The sequence below is a fragment of the Dasypus novemcinctus genome, chromosome 10 (assembly GCF_030445035.2).
Source record: "Dasypus novemcinctus isolate mDasNov1 chromosome 10, mDasNov1.1.hap2, whole genome shotgun sequence".
NCBI classification, from domain to species: domain Eukaryota; kingdom Metazoa; phylum Chordata; class Mammalia; order Cingulata; family Dasypodidae; genus Dasypus; species Dasypus novemcinctus.
In genome coordinates, this window is record NC_080682.1 from 122934843 (window position 1) to 122958214 (window position 23372).

At 34.9% G+C, this 23372-nt stretch overlaps 1 protein-coding gene and 1 pseudogene across 2 annotated transcripts in view; one reads left to right on the forward strand and one right to left on the reverse strand.

The window, feature by feature from the left end:
• The window catches only part of GRM5 (glutamate metabotropic receptor 5), a 548158-nt gene that overhangs the window by 466575 nt on the left and 58211 nt on the right, over positions 1 to 23372 (reverse strand). The window lies entirely within an intron of this gene.
• LOC131280118 (muskelin-like) lies at positions 1773 to 9635 on the forward strand (annotated as a pseudogene).

The following is a 23372-nucleotide window of genomic DNA, read 5'->3' on the forward strand; positions in this document are numbered from 1 at the left end:
AATTGAAAACTAAAATATTTATTTATAATAATAAAGCAATCCAAATATTTTTTTAAATAATGGGGAAATATATACACACACATACATGTAAATGCGTAAAATTTGTATATGCATATATATACACATATACACAAAATTTGTATTTTTGTGTGTGTGACATACAATACACTAAAATAAAATTATAGTAAGATAAAATTTGGGAAAGGAAGTGGAAGAGATAAAAATTCAAGAAGAACTGGGCACAATGCCTATTTTCTGGCTATTAAAGAAGAGTTTGTACTGATATTTCTAAATGACAGATGGGGAGTTCAAATAACTTCAGTTTTTAGATTTTATTGACTACATTTAAAGCAATGATGTAACGGTTTTATTTCAAAATGAAAACAATACTGCATAAACTACATCTTTTGTAAATATTCAAACTTTTACAATAAAACATTTTAGGTAACTTAAAAATGTACCTAGGGTTCCTTTCAGGATGCTTTTAGGGTTGACATGAACAAAACTGTTTGAAAACAGATGAGATAAGGCCAGAAGTTTAGTGAGGTAGGCACATTTTAAGAAGTCAAGTTCTGTGACAGTTGGTAAAATCAAGATTCATGAACCACTAACGGAATCACCTAGAGAGTGAATTCACCTCATTTATTGTCCTCTCCCTTGAAAAATGTTCAGCATGTGGTAGGTACTCAATAAATATTTGCTGGATGTTTTAGTTTGAGCTTGAGGGCATAAATCGTTCATGCCCACAACCTCCAAATGTGAAGTACCCCATCTTATGCTCCCATGGCTAGCCAGAACTCATATTGCTCATTTCTATATCTCCAGGATCTGGAAAATTGTAGGCACAAAAGAAATATATTTTTAAATGATTTCACCCTATTCATGATTATAGGAGTGGATGAAATGTAGGAGAATGTTCTAAGTATCAACTAAGAGATACGATATTGGTAAACCATCTCTAAGGTAACTCAGGTCAGAACTCCTGGAGCCAGCCTTGGGTCTGGAGCCCATGGGATGTATTACCCTCTTGGGACAATGATTAATGAGCAAATTCTTCTGACATAAAGTAAATTCAAACCTTAAATTCTAACCATGCTAAGAGCACCAACCGAATGTTTTATTATTTTATGTAATGTTTTAATCAGTTTTTAAAGAGTTGCCCATGAATACCCACCTATGAGCTCCCCGAGACCACTTCAGAGGATCAAAACTGTCAAAATTATTTTCATAGTAGCACTAAGACATAGTTTGTATTTTTCCATTGCATGGTCATGTGTCCCTACAGGACATGTTTAAGCCTTAGCCCCTAGCCTTATATGTGTGGACTTATTTGCAAGCAATAATAGTTACTTTTTTCCACCATAGTATATTTGCAGTAAAAATTTCTTTTAAAAAGCCAGTTTCACTTACCTCAATTCATATGCACATAATTTAATATTCTGTATGATAAAATGGGGAATGTGTTTTTACTGCATTATGTGATCATTGGAATTATGATATAAACTGGTCACTTTTTTTCATGCAACTGCAACTTTATTTGACAGAATGGCTGGCATACAAATGATGGCTATTTAGGTCTGGATATTTGACTTATATTTTTAAAATATTTAATGAAGTGACCATGTCACTGCAAAGAAAACAATTGGCTATATTTTATGCCAATGACAAAATATTTCAAGCAAAATTTTTTTTTAATTGGAAAACCTCTATCCACTATCATAAACTTGTTACCTTCTCAGCACTTAAAGACCATTTTGATGTGATCCAGGGTGATGTTAACAAATGTGATTTTTTTTAATAGTGTATAATAATTTGTGTCACATTTGAAAGATCTGGTTAAGAAATCATGCTTGGGTAAATAATTCAAAATGGACCAACTGATTTTAATATAAAAGAGTAAAAATTTATATTGATATGCCTATCAAATTCTAGATTGCAACTAATGCTTAAGAGTCTGCCACTTGTCCACTCCATTGTAGAATCAATGAGAAATATTCACAATTATCTGAAGAGGCGGTTTCTTCCTTTTCCATTTATATAACTGCATGAGGCAAGATTTCCCCAAATACTTAGATCAAAACAGCATATTGCAAAGATTGAATGCTGAAGCAGCTATGAAAATAGAGCTATCTTCTCATTATCAGATACAAAAAGATTTGCAAAAATGTAGAACAATATCAATATTTACCAATTTTTATTTATAAAATGTCTTCATAAGTTTATATTATTGATTTAACATGTAACTGGCATAATACAGTCTCAAAATTTTTAAATTATTATTTTAAATATTACTCTATGTTCATTTTAATGCGGTGAATAGTTACAGGTATTATCTACATAAAGAAATGCTCCTTGAGCCTGTTACTTTTTAGAATATAAAGGACTCTGGAATCCAAAATGTTTTAAAACTGCTTGCTTAATTTATCTAACATAAAATCACTTCCACAACACTTCCGTGAGGAATGTTTCATAGATTAGGAAACAAAGACCTACAGAGTTTAAGTGAAATGCTGAAAATCACAGCCAGGAAATGTGGAAGCCAGAAATTGAACCCAGATTTGTGCCCAGAGCTCTTTGCATGAAATTATGTTGTCTCACTTCCAGATTTCTAGAGTTAGTAAGAATCATTTGCCTTTGGTATTGACCCATTATATAAAATGCAAGAAGGAAATGAAGTTAATTTTTTCTTCTTTTCTTTAAAAATCTATTGCAATTGATAGTAAGGCCTACTATTTAGCGATCGTAATCAAGACAGGGAGGGATTGTTGGTGAGATAAACATAGAGAACAATGAAATAGAATGAAGAACTCAAAAATAAACCCACATAAATATGACCAACAAAGTTTTGACAAATGTGGAGAGAACAATTCAGTGGATAAAGCCTTTTCACCAATGGTGCTGGTGTTAAGTAGACATCGATAGACTAAAAAAGAATAAAATGAACCTTGTGTCTTGTACAAAAATTAGTTCAAGTAGATTTTTGGGTATTGACTCATGTGTCCCTACAAGACATGTTTAAGCCTTAACCCCTAGCCTTGTATGTGTGGACTTATTTGCAAATGAGTCTTTTCCAAGCCCTGGGGATACAGAAATGAACAAAATGAGTCCCGTCTACCTGAAAGAGTATGAGATGGGGCACCTAACTTTTGGGGGTGGCAGGCTTGAGAATAGTCAGGAAAAAAGACTTCCAGAAAAATTATGATACTTTAACCAAGTCTTAAAATACAGAGAATTGTGGGTGAGAGTAGGGTAGCAGAGAGAATGGGAGACTTGGCATCCACATGTGAAAGCTCACAAAACAAGACAATAACAAGAAATCAGTTGGACAAAGTTTAGATGTAAACAAGTGACTTAAAATAAGACAAGGGAGAGATGCAATGCAAGGTAACAAAGGACCATGTAGGCTACATTTATGCAACATCTTTAATTCATTAATTTTGCAGGATGTAGCCTCAATCAAAGACAATTACAAATCCTCCAGATTGGCTTGATGACAGCTATGTGATGACTGCTGAGATTCAAATGGTGTAAATCATTAGGCATTCTCTAAATACCAGTTCTCATTTCTAATAATATAGTTGAAAATTAGTTTATAGGTTGTATAGGATATGAAAAGGGTACCCAACAGATCCCAAATCCTGAAACTTCAAATAATAAAATATCAACAATTGTGTAACAAGTGATGATAGACTGGAGTTCTGGGCTTGAAAGAGGAGGAACCACATGGCAGCTTTCCTCACTTAAATCACTTAAATCCTTTACCCAGAGACTTTGCAGGAATTGACATGTACATCGGAGCTGGTCTTCCAAACCAAGACAAAGCAACACTCACAGAAAAGAAAGAGAAGGGTACATAGCTGCTAGGCAAAAAATATATGTATAGTTCTGTGAAGGCTTATAGCCTCACATTTTTTTCAGGGAAATTTTAATTATCACTCAATTTATTAGCTTCACAGTTCAATTCAGTTAGCACGTAAAACCCTGTGGGAGAGTTTTACTAAAAAATGGCCTATATTTTGTGCACAAAATTTGATTACAGCTATGTCTTCATCTCTAAAGTCATTGGGAAAAGCTAACTTCTCCTGTAATAAAATACTCTATTTTCAAAATCGAAGAAAAATGCCGATACACTTCGACAGGACGGCCTTTGGAAGGATGCACACTTAAACAACACATACATAGGTATGCAGGCAGGCCATTCATGACTGGAATTAATTACTTACCAAATTTGAATAATGGTGAATTCCAAATGTCATAAATAGGAGCTATCTCTCTGTTTCCTTTGTGTTTATAGACAAAATTAATTTAAAGAAAGTTTTACCTTTTAAATCTGAATTCTTCATCTTCTCTTTCCTCACCCACTCTACCTCATCCTTTTAAAGCTCTCTGGAGAGTAACATTACGGGAGCTGTGTCAAGATGGGCTATATTGAGCTACATGAAATGTCAAAAACTAAGAAAGTGATTATAGATAAAGGCTACATGGGAAATATGCTAAAAGTTAGAAAAGGACCCCCTAAAGCAGCACACCAACTAGTGTCAAAGGCATATATTATAGCTGGAGCCTAAAGCTGAGGAGCAGGGCCAGGTTGAAAGAAATGCATATTCACAAATGGGGAATAATTTTGGTGCTCTAGAGAAAAGGAGAGGATATAGTAGATGAAGAATGTGCTATTCGTATAGGGTAAACCTAAAATTGACTCGGCAGTTTAAAAAAGAGAAAAAAGTCACAAAACATTGCCACTTGCCCAAGTTCTCAGAGTAAATGGTTGAACTGGTATTAAAACTCAATTGACTGTCTCCTGGGATCTTTTACTGTAAGTATGTTTATCTAAGAAGGTTAATAGAGAAGCAAGAAATATATTAGAATCAGACTTGTAAAGTCTCGGAAATCCAAGTTAAGGCATTTTAACTGAATCTTCTGAATGATAGGAAGACAGAGAATAATTCTTACAAGGGATATCATGAAAAAATACTTTTATGAACATAAATATGGTGATTTTATGTGAGGGGATCAATGAAGAAAGAGACAAGATAGAAAGACCATTAGGTGATTATAGTACTCCAGGAACAAAAAGTTAGAATGTGGATTGCAAACATGGTAAAGGAGAGCAGAGATGGCATAAGCCCTGTGAAGAAATAATTGGCAAAATTAGGTTTGATGGGTGAGGGAGAGAAAAAGAATTGAAAGACTCATCTCTTAACTCATGGTTGCAGGGGTAAGAGCAGTATCTTTAACATAAAAGGAGGAAACAAGAAAAATTGGATTGGTTTTGGTAGAAATATGAACAGTTATGTTTCAGATGAGCAGATGTGGGGGAGATGATAGGAACCTAATAGGCATTCTTCCAAGTGAAAAATCTGTACATGGGCAGGGTAGTTGGTATAGGTAATCAAGTTGGAACGTATCAAAATTAATTATAGTTCTATGAAAACAAATGTTTCACAGGAAGCTGAGGACATAGTTCAAACAGAGGACAATGTCTGTAATTTAAAGAACTAAGATTCCAGATTATTTTGGTAACCATTTGTGAGCAACTAATATATCAGAAATTATATAGATGCTAGGGTCAAAAAATAATGAAAGATTAAGGGGAGCATCAGGAATAAAAGGTTTATGCATGTCATAGCAGCCACATAAAGAAAGAACTTCCAAAGAGGATTGGTAAACAAGTTTAAATGTTTTAAAATAGGACGAAGTTATTTCATATAGTTCATGTAACCTACTGTCTTTCCAATTATGAGACTTTAACTTTCATTTCTTAAATCTTCATATCTATTCTTCCTAGTCATATTAAATTCTTCAAGTTACATAGAGCCTTAGTGTATAGGTTTATAGTTATTAATATTTTACAAGATGGTTTGAATGTTATTATTTTTTTAAATCTCATCTTCTGCTTCTGGTAAGATAGAATAAATGTCATTTTCCCTATATCTAACTTTAGGTGCAACTATAATCCCTGGACATCATATATTAAACAAACATAGAGAACTCTAAAATGTGGGAAAAGTTAAGGAAGACCATCTTAAGATAACAAGACGCAACAAAAAGCATGAAGGTGAATTCTCTGGGTTCTCTGCTTACCTTATATATTCCAGATTTGGATCTGAAGAAGCCTGGGATCAAGAAATGCCAATGGGCACAGAAGAGAAAATCTCCAACGAAACACTGCTCTCTGGTCAAAGGACCAGGAAAGGAGTAGACTTGTAAAGCAGAAAACACATATAGGATAATCACTCTACTCCAGTGAAAAACAAAAAACCACAGCTAAAAGTATGGGGAGCCTGGGATTACACACTTGTCAGACTGTAAGAAGGTGCCCTAATTCTCCCACCATGGTGGTGACAGAAAAAGTTGAGTAAGCTTTAAGGAGCAGAGGGCTTCATCAGTGCTGGCAAGTAAAGTTTCTCCCTCTCCATCAGAAGAAGTTTCTCACGTGTGAAGCCTGAAATTCATATCCTCTTTTATCAATAACGAGATGCACTTCTTCTTCCCACTGTGTTGGTGCCAGAGGAGGCCTAGCGGAGAGTCAGAACTTTCCCCACCAGCCAGTGGGAATGAGGACACAACCATCCCTATGCCCTTTTTGGTGTCAGTGGAAAAGTCATTAGGAGTTGGAACTTCTACCCCCATCCAAAAATAATGAGGATTGTTCCTTCTTGGGTATCGCTGAAGGCCAAGTGGTGAACTATGGTGCTTTGGAACTGTGCAATCCCAGAAAATCATGTTCTTAAAGCTAATCCAATCCTGTAGTGTGAATGCATTATAAACAGGATCTTTTGATAAGGCTACTTCAGTTAAGGCGGGACCCACTTCATTCATGATGGGTCTTAATCCTCTTACTGGAGTCCTTTTTGAACAGGATGAAGAGAGGGGCAGGGAGGAGGGGGGGAGAGAGAGAGAGAGAGAATACCATGAAAGCAGGAAGCTGAAGGCAGTGGAATCTAGAAGAGAAGGAAGAGATTAGCAGATGCCATGTGCCTTGTCATTTGACAGAGGAGCCAGGGTTTGCCAGCAGCCTATCTTCTGGAAGAAAGTATCACCCTGATGATGGCTTGATTTGGACACTCTCATGACCTCAATCTGTAAGTTAATGAATTCTCTTTGTCTAAAGCCAATCTATTTTTGTTATCTGCTTTAAGCAGCCTAGGAAACATGGACCTTGACATTTACTCCCACGTGGAAGTAATGAGATGACACCTCTTTTCCTTGTCAGAGCTATGTCAGAGTAAATGCCAGTTAAAACAGAAGGATTAAATGTGACCCAGTCTTATAATATAATGCCCATAATGTGATGGCTGAGAAGTTAGAATTTTAATTCTAACAAAGATTTTAATTTAGTTATTATAAACTAAAGATTTTAATTTATTTATAAAAATGTTTCAATGTGCAATTACAAACACACTTGAAATGAATAAAAGATAAAAAGTCCTAGCAAACACACTGCCATGTGCCTTGCAATGCAACAGAGCCCATGATCTCTGACAGCTGGTCTTTGTGAAGAAAGCACTACTTGATGATGCCATGACTTGGGACATTTTTCTCAGCCTCAAAACTGAACATTTTAGTGTATAAACCAAATGTTCAATTTTCAAGGTGGTCTTCAGAGAGCAACTATCTTCCCCATACCTGATTCTGAAGCTTGAAAGGTTGCTATATTCCAGAATACCACCACATTTGGAATACATGAGAAAATTCATGCCTGGAATTTGTAGAACTTTAAAGTCTTTAGTGGAATAAATGAAGACAATGTGACAGTACTATTGTCCAGTGGTCAAAAGAACAATTATAATAAAGAAACATTTATTTTGAAACATGAAATTGATGAACAAATATTTCCTTGTCAACTCATTAAAATAGTTCCACTCTTGTCCTTGGGACCTATCTTTAATTTTAGCACTGGGTATTTTGAACATAGTGCCATTATAAGTCTGATGTAGTATATCCCTGTCTCAACTGGTATAGCAAGTAATAACATGAACAGGATGAACAGGAAGCAATTCACATTTGCCTAAAACATCTCTGACAAGGCAAATATGCAGAGGCCTTTGAATCACTAAAAAAGAAAGCCAAGCTTGCCCTGGATCATCTCATGCTAAGAGATTCATGACAAATTGTTGCTGAAGGGTGATTTTGATGCTTGTGAAGAACTGATTGAAAAAGCTGTAAATGATGGCTTGTTCAATCAGTTTATCAGTCAACAGGAATATATACATTTCCAAAAGCACCAAACATGATGGGCAAGATAACCAATTAGGAATAAGAGGGGACCATCAGACAGTTATTGATGTTCAAACAGAGACCATTTACTTGTTTCTTGACTGTGATGGAACACAAGATGTTGCTGACTTCTGGGCACACAATGTGAAGAACCAATGGACATGTATCTCTAGAGACACTGAAAATGAGAGTGGAATTAGTGCCAGATCATGTCATAAAATGTGCTTTGATCTTCAATGAAAGCAGAGCTATAGTTTGGGGCATTATTTGGATATCCCTGTGAGGAGAAACAAATCTCTAAAAAGTGATTTCTATCATTATGCCATTGGCACAAACATATGGATATTACTAACTGAAGATAATGCTTCTAATGGAGGATCAAAATTGGTGTTTGATAGTTAGATGTGTACAGAATCCAAGAAACACATGATCTACACATTTGATAGAATTTTGACATGTAATGGCAGCATAAATGACAGCAGAGCTAGTGAGCCACAATTCAGTGGGCTGTTTTCTTTCAACTGTTAATTCAAACTTGGAAACTTCTTTGAGAAGGCTCTGGTATGCTGGGGCCTGGGGACATCCTGTCTAGGAAAAGACACAGTGTGATATTCCACCCAAAAACTCATTGTTTAGATGTATTTGGTGGCAAATGATCTAAGACTTATTTGATGATTTTTTCAGTTATGTGGATTCTGATCATATAGACATGATGTCAGATGGCACCAAGAAAGATTCTGGAATGATTCCAATGACTAGATTCACACAAAGAACAACTATTGACTCAGAACTGAATGAAATACATGTTTTATCTGAACTCAGCAAAGACAAGGAAAAGAAGGAAGAGAATGTCAGAAATTCATTCTTGAAATAAGACATTGTGAGGAAGGGTTGGTCTTGTGTTTATAATAAAGATCAAGCAGCAAAGGATAATCCAAGTAAAAGTCTCCAGGAGGAAGAACCATGTCCAAGATTTGCCCATCAGCTTACATCTGGTGCATTAACAGTGATGCTTATTTGTTGGGAAATCAGGAAAATCTTGTTCTCCAAAAATGAGATTAGATGACTTCTGGCCACTGAAGTTGTGTAAGCCTCAAAAATAAGAAGCTTTGCAAATACCTTATAAGAAAACAAAGGTTTGAAGAAAGGCTAAATGGATCCCCTTGGTCCTCTGAAATATTTACAAAATTATTTCTATATAACTATGGATCATTCAGACCCAGAAGAGACAAAAGAGTTTCAGGTCCTATCCTTCAGCTCTGTTTAAATAAGGTTCATATTTTACAGATCTAGGCCTTTCAGAAGTGTATCACACTTATGCTCAAAGAACTCAGCTCTTTGACATCTTAATACATTTCTTTCCTGACAGCATGAGCCCTGCTAAAAACAACCTGGTAGACCTCATCACAGTGTAACTGAAGAGTCAATGGACACAGAGAGTAAATGAGTCTGCTTTCAATATTTTGAATCTCAACTCTATTGACTGAAAATTAGGTTGCAGTGATTGAGGACTTCATCAGAGTTTTGAAGGAACTTTACCATTAAAAGTTTTAACCCTCTTTCTTCATACTTGACCTCAATTCCATTCTTTTCTCATTCCTAAATTAGGCTAAAAGTGAAATTAATATACTTTCCAAAAACAAAAAGTCTTAGGAAAAAAAAAGGAAAGTCCCAACAAAGAAACAGAAAATATAAAGAAGAACTAAATGGAAATTTTAGAACTTAAAATTACAATGACTGAAATTAAAAACTCAATGGATGAGCTCAACAGCAGAATGGATGAAAAATAGAATAGAATCAGTTAAATGGAAAATTGAAGACTACAAAATACCCAATCTAAACATGAGAAAAATAGAAAAAAATGAACTGAGCATCAAGGACCTGTGGGACTATAAAAAAGTTATAGCATGGAAGTTATTAGAGTCCTGGAAAGAGTAAAGAAAGGGTATGGGGAAGAAAAAGTACTGGAAGAAATAATGGTACAAAATTTCCCAAATATAGCAAGGAACATAAATGTACAAATTCTAACAGGTAAGTGAAACTTGAACATGATGAACTCAAAAGAAACCTACAACATAGTACACTCTAATAAAACAAAATAGAAAAAAGTGTTAAAAAAATCTTGAAAGCAACGAGAGAAAGGACACCCATATTCATAGGAGAAAAGCTTGACTGAGATAGATTTCTCTTAAGAAACCATGAGACTAGAAGGAAATAACAAAATATTTTTAAGGGTAGAGAGAATGGTGGACCCACTACCACATATCCAGCAAAAATAGTCTTCTAGGAGTAAATGGTCAATCAAGACATTCTTAGATGAAGTAAAACTAAGAAAATTTGTTGCCAAAAGTCTTATACCAAAAGTCTGCCTAGAATAAGTTCTCTAAACAGAAAGGAAATGATAAAAGAAGGAATCATGTAGCATAGGGAAAGGAAAAAAAAACACAAAAGAATGAAATTATGGGAGAATAAAGTACTTCCTTCATTCTTTTCAGTTCTCTAAATTATATATGATAGTTGAAGCAAAAATTATAACACTGCCTGATGTGGTTTTAAGTGTATGTAAAGGAAATAATTAAGATAAGCATATTATAAGCATGGAAAGACAATTTTTCTATATTCCACTTGAACTGGGAAAAATTACATTGCCAGTAGACTTGGAAGAGTATATATAATTTAATTCCTAGAACAAGCACTAAAAAGCCTATACAAAGAGATATATCCAAAAACACTCTCAATAAGTCAAAATGGAATTCTAGAATGTTCAATAATGCAGAGTAAAGAAAAAAAAGAAAACAGACAAAACAAAAGAGCAAAGACAGAAAAGAAGAAATAAAATGGCAATTTAAACCACAGCATATCAATACTAAATTAAGTATAAATGGTCAAATATACTAATGAACTGATTGATTGACAGATTGGATTAAAAATCATGATCCAACTATATGTTGTCTACAATAAACTCAGTTAAATTCTAATATATAGACAGCTTGAAAGTAAAAGAATATCCTGCAACCATTAATTTAATGAAAGCAGGAATGGATATATTAGTAACAGATTAAGTAGACTTCAAAACAGTCTACTGGAGACAGAGAGAGGCATAGCAATCTTAAATGGGTATGGAACAAACAATATTGAACAAAAATTTGTGAAGCAAAATATGAATAACTGAATGGAGAAATTGAAAAATCCACAATTTTAGTTGGAGACTTTAATAACACTCTCAAAAATTGATAGAATAACTAATCAGAAATCCAAAAAACATATAGCAGAACTCAAAAGGATATAATCAATTTTATAAAAGACTATTCTAAACAACAGCAAAATACGTAGTTTTCAAGTGCCTTCAATGTACTACAGCATAAAATGAACTTCAAGAAACTTAAAAGAATTGAGTTCAGGTAGAGTGTGTTGCTTGACAACACTGGAATTAAAGTAAAATCACTAACAGAAATAATATGAACATCTCCAAAATTTAGAAAATAAACTTAAAAAAATAATAATAAAATCCTAAACAAAAAAAGCACACACACACAATTCTAAATAACCTTTAGGTCAAAGAGGAAGTCTCAGGAAATTAAAAAAAATATTGAAACCGAATTACATTTAAAATCTAATTTATTGAAATTTTCAAACATGGCTAAAACAGCAATGAGAGGGAAATTTATAGCACTAAATATTTATCAGCAATCTAAGCGCCCACCTCAGAAACCTAGAAAACTAAGAGCAAAACAAACCCAAAGCAAACAGAAGGAAAATATAAAGAAATATGAGAGCAGAAATCAATAAAATTCAAAACAAAAACAATACAGAAAATCAATGAAAGAATAAAATTGACAAACCTCTAGGAAGACCTGCACACAAAAATGAGAGACCATAAAAATTATCAATATCAGGGATAAAACTAGGGCTATCAGTATAGACCATCCAGACATCAGATTGATAATAAGAGAATACTCCGAACAGCCCTACAAACATTAATCTGTGGACTTAGATGAAATAGATCAATTCCTGGAAAACACAAACAACCACAACTTACCCAGTGTGGAACAGAGCCTTTAAACAGCCTATAACTATTAAGAGAATTGAATTTATAATTTAATACTCAAAAAAGAAATGTCTGGATCTAGATGGTTTCACTAGAAAATTTTACCAAATATCTAAAGAAGATGTAACACATATTATATACAGTTCATTCCTGAAGAGAAGAGAAGGAAACAATTTCCACTTAACTATAAAGAACATATTAATCTCATACCAAAACCAAAATATTTCCCTGAAAGCCTTAGAGACGAATAACCCTCACGAATATAGTCACAAAAGCCTTAGAGACGAATAACCCTCACGAATATAGTCACAAAAATAAACAAAATATTTGCATATAGAATTCAGCAATATAGAAAAAAGGTTATGCATCATGACCAACCAGGGTTTATTCCAGGCATGCAAGACTAGTTCTACATTTGAATAAAACAATCAATGTTATACAATGTATTGACAAGCTAAAGAAGGAAAAAAAACACCTGAGCATTTCAATCAATGCAGAAAAAGCATTTGCCAAATTTCAACATCAATTCATAATAAAAACTCTCAAGAAAATAGGAATAGAGACTAGCTTCCACAACTTGATAAAGAGCATCTATAAAATACTTACAGGTAACATTATATTAAGCGTGAAAGACTGAATGCTTTCCCCAAATATGGGGAACAAGGCAAGGATGTCCAGTCTCTCTGCTCCTAGTCAGCACACTGCTACATGTTCCCGCCAGTGCAATAAGGCACGCAATAAAAGGCACAGAGGCTGGAAAGCAGGAAATAAAACTGTCCCTATCTGGAGTTCAGCAAAGTGGCAGGATACAAGATAAATATTATAAAATCAACTATATTATGTATAATAGTAATGAACACATGGAATACAAAAATAAAAATGCAAAAACATTTACTAGCATTCAAAAAATGAAACAGGAGTAAATATAATGAAACATGTATATATTTTTTATAGGTATAGAGAGGCTTATTCTAAAATTAATATAGAAATGAAAAGGAACTAGAATAGTTAAAACAATTTTGGAAAAGAAGAATAAAGTCAGAGCCATAAGTCTACCTGATTTCACAACGTATTATATAGTTACAATAATCAACATTGTATGGTATTGATTTTAGTTGTGTGATGTTGGGAGAGACAAATAGATCAATAGAACGGAACAGAGAATCCAGAAATAAATCCACACAAAACTGCTCAACTGATTTTTCACAAAGGTGCAGGAGTAATTCAGTGGAGGAAAGAGGGTTTTCAACGAAAGATGCTGAAGCAACTTTGTATTCAAAGTTTGCTTTTTTTAAAGGAAACTTTACAAACTTCACCTTAAATAAATCATGTGCAAACATTCTACTACCATATAAACTAGCAATTGCAGTCCTGGATATTTATTCTAGATAAATGAAAAAGTATGTTCACACAAAACCTGTGTTAAAATGTTTGTAGCAGATTTATTGATTATAGCCAAAACTAGAATCAGAGTGGATGTCCCTCTGGTGAATGGTTGAACAAATTGTGGTACATCCAATCCTGGAATACTGCTCAGCAATAAAAAGGGGAGGGGGGGGAAACAAAGATCACAAGATGTACAATTCCAAATATAATATTCTTGAAATGACAAAATTATAGAAATACAGAAAAGATTTATCTTTGCCAAGGGTGAGGGATTTGGAAGTGGGGAGAGAAGTGGATCTACTATAACATGAGAATCTTTGTGGTGATGCCAATGTTCTGTATCTTGACTGTCTCAATGTAAATACCGTGCTTTTGATTTGTAAGATGTTACCATAGAGGGAAACTGTGTAAAGGCCTTGTGGATGTCTCCATAGTATTTCTTATAATTTCATGTGAGTCCACAATTATTTCAAAATAAAAAAATTCCTAATGAATAATTCACCATTTTTTAAAAATCATCCAAAGTCTCCAAATAACATCACATTAACCATAATAATGTCAACAAAAAGAGAGCACATATAGACAAATTGTTATTTTTAAAACAAAAGTTCTAAATCTTCTTTGTTCTTAATGCTCTCTGTTCACAGTCTTTACATATATTAAGACAAAAAGCACTTTTTTTTTTGGAAATATGATATATTTCTCCCCCAGGAAAGTTCTGGAACTATGGTGATGAAAATATTTTAAAAGGCATATGAGCATAAAGCAAGCGCCTGGAGCAAATATTATCTTTTAAACCTCTTGGCTTAAATACATTTCTATTTCTAATTTCACTATTTCTGGCTTGTTTTCCTAACTGTTATCTAGGTTAAAAAAAAAAATGTAACAAGGCAAACCTGGGGTACAATTATGAATTCCAAAGGATTATACATTTAATGAAATCACAAGAAACAACATTTTAATAAATATGTAAGTTATTTTCATCAAGGGAAGGGCTGTGGCTATATTTAGCAACCGGATGTGCATTGATCCTGTTAGTCAAGAACATTAGGTAAAGCATGTATACAAATCTTGTTGGGAGACCTCGCTTCCTAAAACACATAAAAATGACAAGCTTCTAACGTTAGTGCCAGGATTTGTTGTCCCTGATTTCAATACAAACACCAGGCTGTGCTGTAATGAGTTTTGGTGGACTGCCCCTGAGCCACCTAGCATTCAAAAATTTATTAGCTCCTTTATTCACCTGCCAAATATATTTTCTGCAACAAGGGAAGTTTTTGTTTTGCATGAGTATGTCATCAATAAAATGAAAAGAACCAACGGAAACAACTCTTTAATAAAACCAAATGCTTTATATTTTTATAATTGCTATAACCTCCTGTATTTTCATTTACTTATACATTTTAATATACATCAGATCATCTCACTCTTCTGTTCAAAACTTTCTCACTGCACTTGTTCGTACTTCCCAGAATACCCTCAACACAGATAGCCATTTGTCTCGCTCTCTTACTTCCTTCAACTCATCCACAAAATCCCCTCATTGAGGCCTTCTCTGGGAAACTTATCTGACATTTGACCTAGCCTATTCCTCACTACCATACCACAGGGTTTGCTTATTTTTTATTGTGTGTCTTCTCTATTAGAATATAAGCTTGTACAAGCAGCGATTTTGCCTTCTTTTGTTCGCTGCTTTTTTTTTTTCCCATGGCTTTACTTATCAACAGGCAGAGTAGGTACTCAATATGTGTGTTAAATAAATGGAAGAATTTTGTTCCTCTTGTCTTGCTATACTTTCCATACATCTGCTTAGCGACTATTATGCTCTTGGCTTCATGTTAGCATTGGAAGTTAATAGATGGTAGACCCAGTCCTTGCACTCATGGGTCTCAAAGTGGAAGGAAAGTTTGGGGTTGGTGTGAGAGAAGGGGATTACAGACAACTGCAGTGTTTGTACAATGTACCACCAGACTTTTTGCTAGGCCCTGAAATATAAAAATAATAGACCACAGCAGTGCCCTGACAATCTTTATCCTTGGATATCTAACTGCCTAATAAGTGATGACAAAAAATATATATATATGCATTAAGATGAATGCAAATAATGGGGATTTTTGGAGCATGGAAGGAGGAGTGGCTAGATGGCATGGAAGGAACTAGGTCTTAAAGAATTAATAGCTAGGGCAGACAATCTCAGGAATTCAGCACCCTATCAGTGGGCCTTACTTTGAAATATATGCTCCCCTATGTAACGCAGTGAGACAAATTTACAATTTCCCTACACATGTCTCTTTTGCTCCTTTTATATGAACTTATAATTAGCACTATACTCATTAAATATATGTCCCAAACATTTAAATCTCTGGTCCATTCACAGGCTGGTTGAGCTCTAAATCTCAGCATAGTTGCAACACCTACTCTGCAGTTCATTGGACTTTCCCAGGACAACTAACAAAAGGATGATGATGGACAACCCCCGTTCCAAAAAGCAGAGATATCTATACCTGCAAGCAAGACAGTTCCACTCATCTGCCCCAAGGGATCTAAGTTCCCTCTCAATCAGAAAAAAAGGGACATCACCATCCCCAAATCCTCAAGATTAAGGAATAAACAAACATAAGGGGGAATACACAGCTATGAACTAAAGTAGACTTATTCCAGCAATGGAAGAATTTCTGATTGATATTAAAAATGTGGCCACTAGCAATCTGAGAGAGGAAGATGGAAAAATATGTATAACTTGGAGCATTTTGGGGACACTGGAATTGTCCTGCATGACTTTGCAGTGATGGATAAAGGCCATTATACATTTTTGTCAAAATCTACTAATATAAAATTATGTGGTGCAAAGCAATGTTTTAATATGCATTAATCAATTGTAACAAATGTACAACACCAATAAAAGATGTTGTTAATGAGGAGAAATGTGGGAGAGGGAAAGGGTAAGGCATATGTGAATCCCCTATGTTTCTGTTGTAACATTTATGTAACTTAAAGCTTCTTTAAAAATAAAAATAAAAAACTTAAAAAATATAGAAAAGAATTAATAGCAAGATTTTAATAGTGCTTTGCAAATTGTAAAGCTGGAATGAGCTTCAAAGGGAAGCTGCTGAAACACCATGCTTGATTATTTAAGCAACTTGTTGTGTGTATGGCCTGCTGTGTAAGGTTAAGGGGTGCATCCGCATCAAAAGCTACATGAGAAGTCTCCCCCCGCCAGGGGATTAGTGTAGGGCACAGCCTGTGCAGCTGACTGTGTAGTCCTTGTTCTGACAAAGCAATACTTCCTTCCATGTCTAAATGTGTTACAATTTACAGAGCACATTCACATATGCTATTTGTTTAAAATCTTATAATATGTGTAGTAGGTATTGCTGCCTCTTTTTTAACTGAGACTGAAGAGATTTACCTTTCACCTACACCAAAAGTTATGTGGCTAATTAATGACAGATGTAGGACTTTTGCCCAGTTTTTTGAACATCAAGTCACTCAGTCATTTATTGAGTACCTACCATCTGCATTAGCTGGTAAACTCCATGAGGACAGGAGCCATATTCTTAGGACCATCATCCCTGTGAACGTACACAGGTTTTATCTGTTATAACAAGATGGAAATTAAAATATATGGGTAGAGAGTTAGGGAATGTGATGGATGTCAGTGAAATACAAGGAAGGTCAGCATCAAGTAAAAAGAGTCAGAGAGATATACAGATTTCATAAGAGAAGAGGTGTGGAATCATCAGCTAGACAGTGGAATAATGAAGTGGCAAGTAAAATGCAGTTGTAGGATTGACAGACAGTAATCCGGGCCACATAACATTCATGCTCATAAATTAAAGTGAAATATCATGTGTTTTCTCGATCCTTGTTCAGTGGCTTAGATACATATACTTATTAGGGGGGAAATGGGATTAACCAAGACAAGTAGGGTGGCAGGAACAATGTATAAGGGAAAATAAAGATACGTTCATGAATAATTACAAAATTGAACTTGAAATATAAGATGACAAAAATGGAAGGGAGACTTGAGAAAGATAATGGACCTCCAAAAGTCTGTCAGGTCAATGGGTTGCAGATTCTTTTGGAATGAAAGAATTATTGGAGTTGAGGATACTAGATGAATATATCTAGAAATATAAAAGGTTACAAATATCCTAGAAAATTAATAGGGGATAAATAATATTTTTTTAATGTATGAATGTACCACAATTTTCTCCTCAATGCAGGAGGTTGGATGGAAAACCTCTTAGTACCTTCTATGATAAATTCCAAGAGAAATTTCTAAGGAAGACTTCTTTTTTCACTTGGGCAGAAAATATAGTTCATAATATTTTATGTCATAATTTTGTCATGACTAGATTATTAACTAAGAAACCTGAAAAGTCTCTATTATTGACATTTACATTCTATAATTCAAGCAAAATTGAACTTCTCACATTATATGTTTAATTCTTAATTATTGCAAAGATCTCTTGCTCTTGGGTTGAGGACTTTCCTTTTTTTTCTCTTAGTAATCACAATGGGAGACCTCTGATGAAAACAGAATAAAAAAAGATATTGTAAGGAAAGCTTAGGATTTGGGAATATTTTACCTGAAGCAAAAAAAGGGAAAATAGAGCAGCCCTGAAATGTTGAATGTGGGCATGTGGAAGTCATGGTCTGGCTCTGGAATCCTCCAGACCTTGGTTTGAAATCCAGGTCATGAGTTGGGCAAGTTACTTACCTTCCTAAGACTCATTTTCCTTTTCTATAAGCACAGCCTAGGAAAATATTTGAAAGGGGATTTTGTCATTTAAACTGCAAAGTCTACTCCAGATCTACAATTCTTTGATTTAACATGTGACTAGAGGAAGAATTCATGTCTTTGAGTCTACAAGCCTGTTTGCTTCTACAGAAAGACATTGTGTTTCAAACAGAACTTTAATTTTTCAGTCCAATCAGAGACTTATGGAGCCTGGAGAGACAACACATGGTTTATATGCAATGGAGAACTCACGATTCCACCTCCAAAATGCAAACACACTCTGGCACACCATGCTGAGACTGCCTCTGGGCTTAGGACACTACTGTGTTCCATGATACAGAAGTTCACAAGTTGGGAGCTGAGCCAACGTTCAGCAAAAGTCTTACGTAGGTTAAATCTGTCTTTAGCTAGAGTATGCTGACAAGGAAGAGTCCACAGTTAAAATACCCTTGTATATTTTATATGTTTAAATAAATAGATTCATAAAAGGAATTGATTTGAAACTGCTGTTGTCAGAAGCAGCTTGCTGAAAGACTTCTCATCATTTCAACAGAAGTTGAATGCATACGGTAGTGGATTAAATATAGAATACACTTTCCCTATGTGGAAGGAATTAGAAAGAAGATGAATGGCATGCTGAGGAAGGTCCATGCACTTCTATCAGGTTTATTTTGAGGAAAATATGTCACTTCTGAGGCTAGGGTCAGGAAAGTCAAGGTGTTATTTCCCATCTAGCACTAAATAGCTAAAAAGGGCAAAAGAAGGTTAATAGGAATGGATGCATTGCTTGAATACTGGAGTTGGTGACATTAGATAAGCTATTCAATTTTCTCATCTGTAATTTGGGCAAAATATCTATTTCATGGGGATTTGTGAGTATTAAATAAGATAATGGAGTAAGAGTTCAGTTCTGTGCCTGTGATTGATAGAAGGCAATTATTAATGTGTTATCAAAGGTACTGACAGACGTCTTCAGTGATGACTTGACAGGAATATTGTACAGAGAAGCCAAGGAAAGTCTGAGGCTTGATTTACATGATGATCATGAGCATTACTTTAATTTAAATTGTGTTTCCCACCGTTTATATACTTGGCATTAGTGTTTTTTGCTTCCCAATGGATCTCTCTGTTAAGTAGAGTGCCAAGCATATGGCAGGCATTCAGGAATGATTTTTTTTAAGTGGAAGAATCCTTGTAAATTCCAAACCCAGTGATTTACCACATTGTTGGTAACCGACTTCATGTTTAGGGTCTTTATAAAGTAAGCATAGCTATAACTCAAAGAAAGAGGGAAAACAATACCTGGGAAGGAGGCAAGAACCCAGATAATAAAGGATCTTTTACGCCTTAACTATTATGAGCTTTATCCAGAATCATAGGAAGCAGCAGTAAAGGGGTTTAAGCAGAAAAGAATCCTAAGCAGATCGATGTTGAAGAAGGAAACTTCTGGTGTCGGAGTGCAGTATTGACTGGAAGGACAAAGTGAGGGCAAAGAGGCCAGTTAGAAGGCTTTTATGTAATCCAAGTTAAAAGTAAAAGAGATGCTGAACCAGGACCATGGCCCTTGGGTTTCTCTGATTCTCTAATCTTTGTGGGTCTATTGCTGTGCCATTAATAACTGGACTTTGATAGTTAAGGTGAAATTCTTTTATTATCTCTTTCACCATTCACAGTATTAAAACGTTATAGCTTAAAATAAAGAAAAACAGTCTTGGGAACCAATTAGAGCTCAAAGGTGCAAAGTTAAACATAACTACTATATTTCCAGAAAATACTGACATTTGATTTAAGAGGAGAATAATGGAATAAAATTATTCTTTTTGGATCAAAACTCCTTCAATGAGACCTTATGTTGTAAAATGTCCGGCACTGACAAGTAAAGTGAGGGATATAGAATATTTGCTACCTAAATCACTTAATTTACTAACTAAAATAATTAAGTTAACTGGGTAATCAAGCAAATATTCTGAGTAAAATTAAAATTGATTATGCTCAGATCTTTCACAAATAAGGCATTTTTTCTTTTCCTTTCCTCTCCATTTTATGTGAATAGACAAGAACTCTTTACTTGTAAAATTGTTTTACAACACAATCTGTATTTACCCATCCATAGTGCTGTTCTTAATGGCTATGTTTACGCAGAATTCAAGATTGTGAAAGATTTTGATTATAGCATTTACTCAAAACTATGGCTAGGGTGGGTGATAAACAATGATTTACTAATATAAATATCTCTAGTTGTAATTGAACTCAAAGAACAAAATAATATTTTATTTATTACTCATTTTTATTAGTATTTATATCATTGTTTTCCTACCTATACTTAATTTCTCCAGCTCATAACTACTATCAAGTTTATTGTGACATCTGATGTTGGAAAAAATAGTTTGGTCTGCTCTTCTCTCTTGCATATCCTAGTTAACATTTAAAGATATTTCTTCCTGTTTTTGATACCCATATTAGAGTAAGTTCTGAATTCCAGCTGATTGTATATTCAGTTATTTACAATGAAAATAATGAAAGGAAAACATGTTTAGGTGATAGAAGGACAATCAATGTGTACAGATTCCTTATAAAATTCCTGTACTTTCATTTGCTTCTGTTATTTCTTATGGAGTTTGTTTCTTAATTAAGGGATTTTGGCATAATATTTTAGAGTAATCAACAAAAGATAGTGCTGTCCTTATTGCTAATTAAAAGCCTTACCCTATCAAATTAAACACCAGTTTAAGCAGCCAATTGAGGAAACTAAAACTCAGAGAAATTAATGAATTTACCCAGGATCATCTAGCTAATAGATGAAGAAATTAGGACTCAACCCCTTAGCGATTTTATCTACTAGGTAATCCTACAAAGTACAGACGGAGTTTTAGAGACTATAAAAATATTTGGGACATAAAATATTATTGCCTCTAAACCATAAATAAAAAATGCAAAATAAAAATGTTTATAATTTTAATAAGATTTCTGCAAATTGAAGCATACATCAAATATTAACAACTTAATTCATGTAAATATGTATATGGATACATGTATATGTGAACAGAACACACACATATTAAGGCAACAGAAAAAGGAATTATTAAACTCACATCTCAAATTAAAAATACTTTCATTTTTTTTTTAGCAACAAAACAATTTTTAATATGGGACATGGATTATTGTAATAGGAATATTAGTTTTGGGACAGCCACTCCAAATGCAAGGGAGCCCAGGACTTGTGAATGTCTTAAAGTCGTTTTGATTTGTAGTTGTCCTCCTGTCTGAACACTCAGCACTGCAGCCAGAGCACAATACCACTGTCTAGACTTTGATCCACGGTCATGATATGGTGGGATAACTCTTCCTGGATTGAGCTGAGAAACCCTAGAGTCAGGGATGAGGAGAGGGAGGACAAAACCTGATGCAGAGGCAACTGTTATAAATACCTTCTTAGACCTGAGAAGGAATCAGGAAGGTACAAGGGACTGTGGTAAATACAGGACACATAGACTGTCAATATGATTTTTTAAGCCTCAGGACCACAGATGATTTTACAGATTTATGTAAAATGAAGGCATGCCCCAAGGGTACGTTCCCTTAAGTTTATGAAATGAATATATGAAGGAACCAGAATTTTTATTGACATCATTCTGATTTCAAAGTCCAAGCTTTCCCCACTCTACTACCCTATAAAGATGGCTCCCCAAAACTGTGTAGCATGGCCAAATCTCACATCAAATCCAAAGCTACAGAAAGTACAAAAAGGATAGGAACAAATCTCAGAATTCCGTCCTAGGGAAGTGGACGTGGCTCAACTGATAGAGCTTCCGTCTCCCATATGGAGGGTCCAGGATTCAAACCCAGGGCCTCCTGACCCATGTGGTAAGCTGGCCCACACACAGCGCTGCAGCACAAGGAGTGCCGTGCCACTCAGGAGTGCCCCCTTGTAGGGGTGCCCCATGCACAAGGAATGTGCCCCGCAAGGAGAGCCACCCTGCATGAAAAAAGTGCAACCCTCCCAGGAGTGGTACCGCATATTTGGAGAACTGACACAGCAAGATGACACAACAAAAAAGAGATACAGTTTCCCAGTGCTGCTGGATAATGCAAGCGGACACAGAAAAACACACGGCTAATGGACACTGAGAGCAGACAATGGGGGGGGAGGTGAAGGGGAGAGAAATAAAATAAATCTTTAAAAAAAAAAAAGAATTCTGTCCTAGAGCCCTTTACATTTTATCATTAGACCATATATACAAGTAAAAATAATTGGAGGAGAATTTTTAAATGTCCAGTGGTGACAGATGTATGGAGCTGGAATGGACAATTAGCAATCATCTGAAATAAAGTTTCTTAGTCTAGGGTCTATGCAATTGTATGAACTTCAGGATACCAATGAATCACTGAAACTTATATATAGAATGACTTTTGTGCAAATTCTATTTTTCTGGCAAAAATTCCAAGGTTTTCTCAAACGGAGTTATGTTTGAAAAAGGATTAAGAACTAGTGATATAAAACCACCTTTTCAAAGATGACAAAATGGAAGCACAGAGAGACGGTGTGACTTACAGTAGACTGTACAGCTTGTTAGTAGAAAAATAGCTACTAGAACATAGGTCTCTTCCATCCTACCCCAGAGAGTCCTTTCCTTTCTCTGTTGTGCCATATCCTGGTGCCACACATAACACTCCACACTGTGAGTTTGCCAAAGCGAAAACTGGTACATGCTTAAGAGAAAAATAGAAGTCGTTGCAGTTTTAGGCATCCCAGTGGGACTCTAGATACCCATCTCCTTTGCTCTCAAAGACACTAACAAGAAAAGTTTTGTTTATTTTTACATTGTTCAATTTGTTGGGAGAAACAATATCTGCAGCTTTATAAATTATGGTGCAAGCCTAACTGAGGCCATTTTCTATGGAACCTCACTGACTTAGAACCTGCTAACCTCAGTAAACAAACCTTAGTGAGCTGTAATTAATGGTCACTGTGCA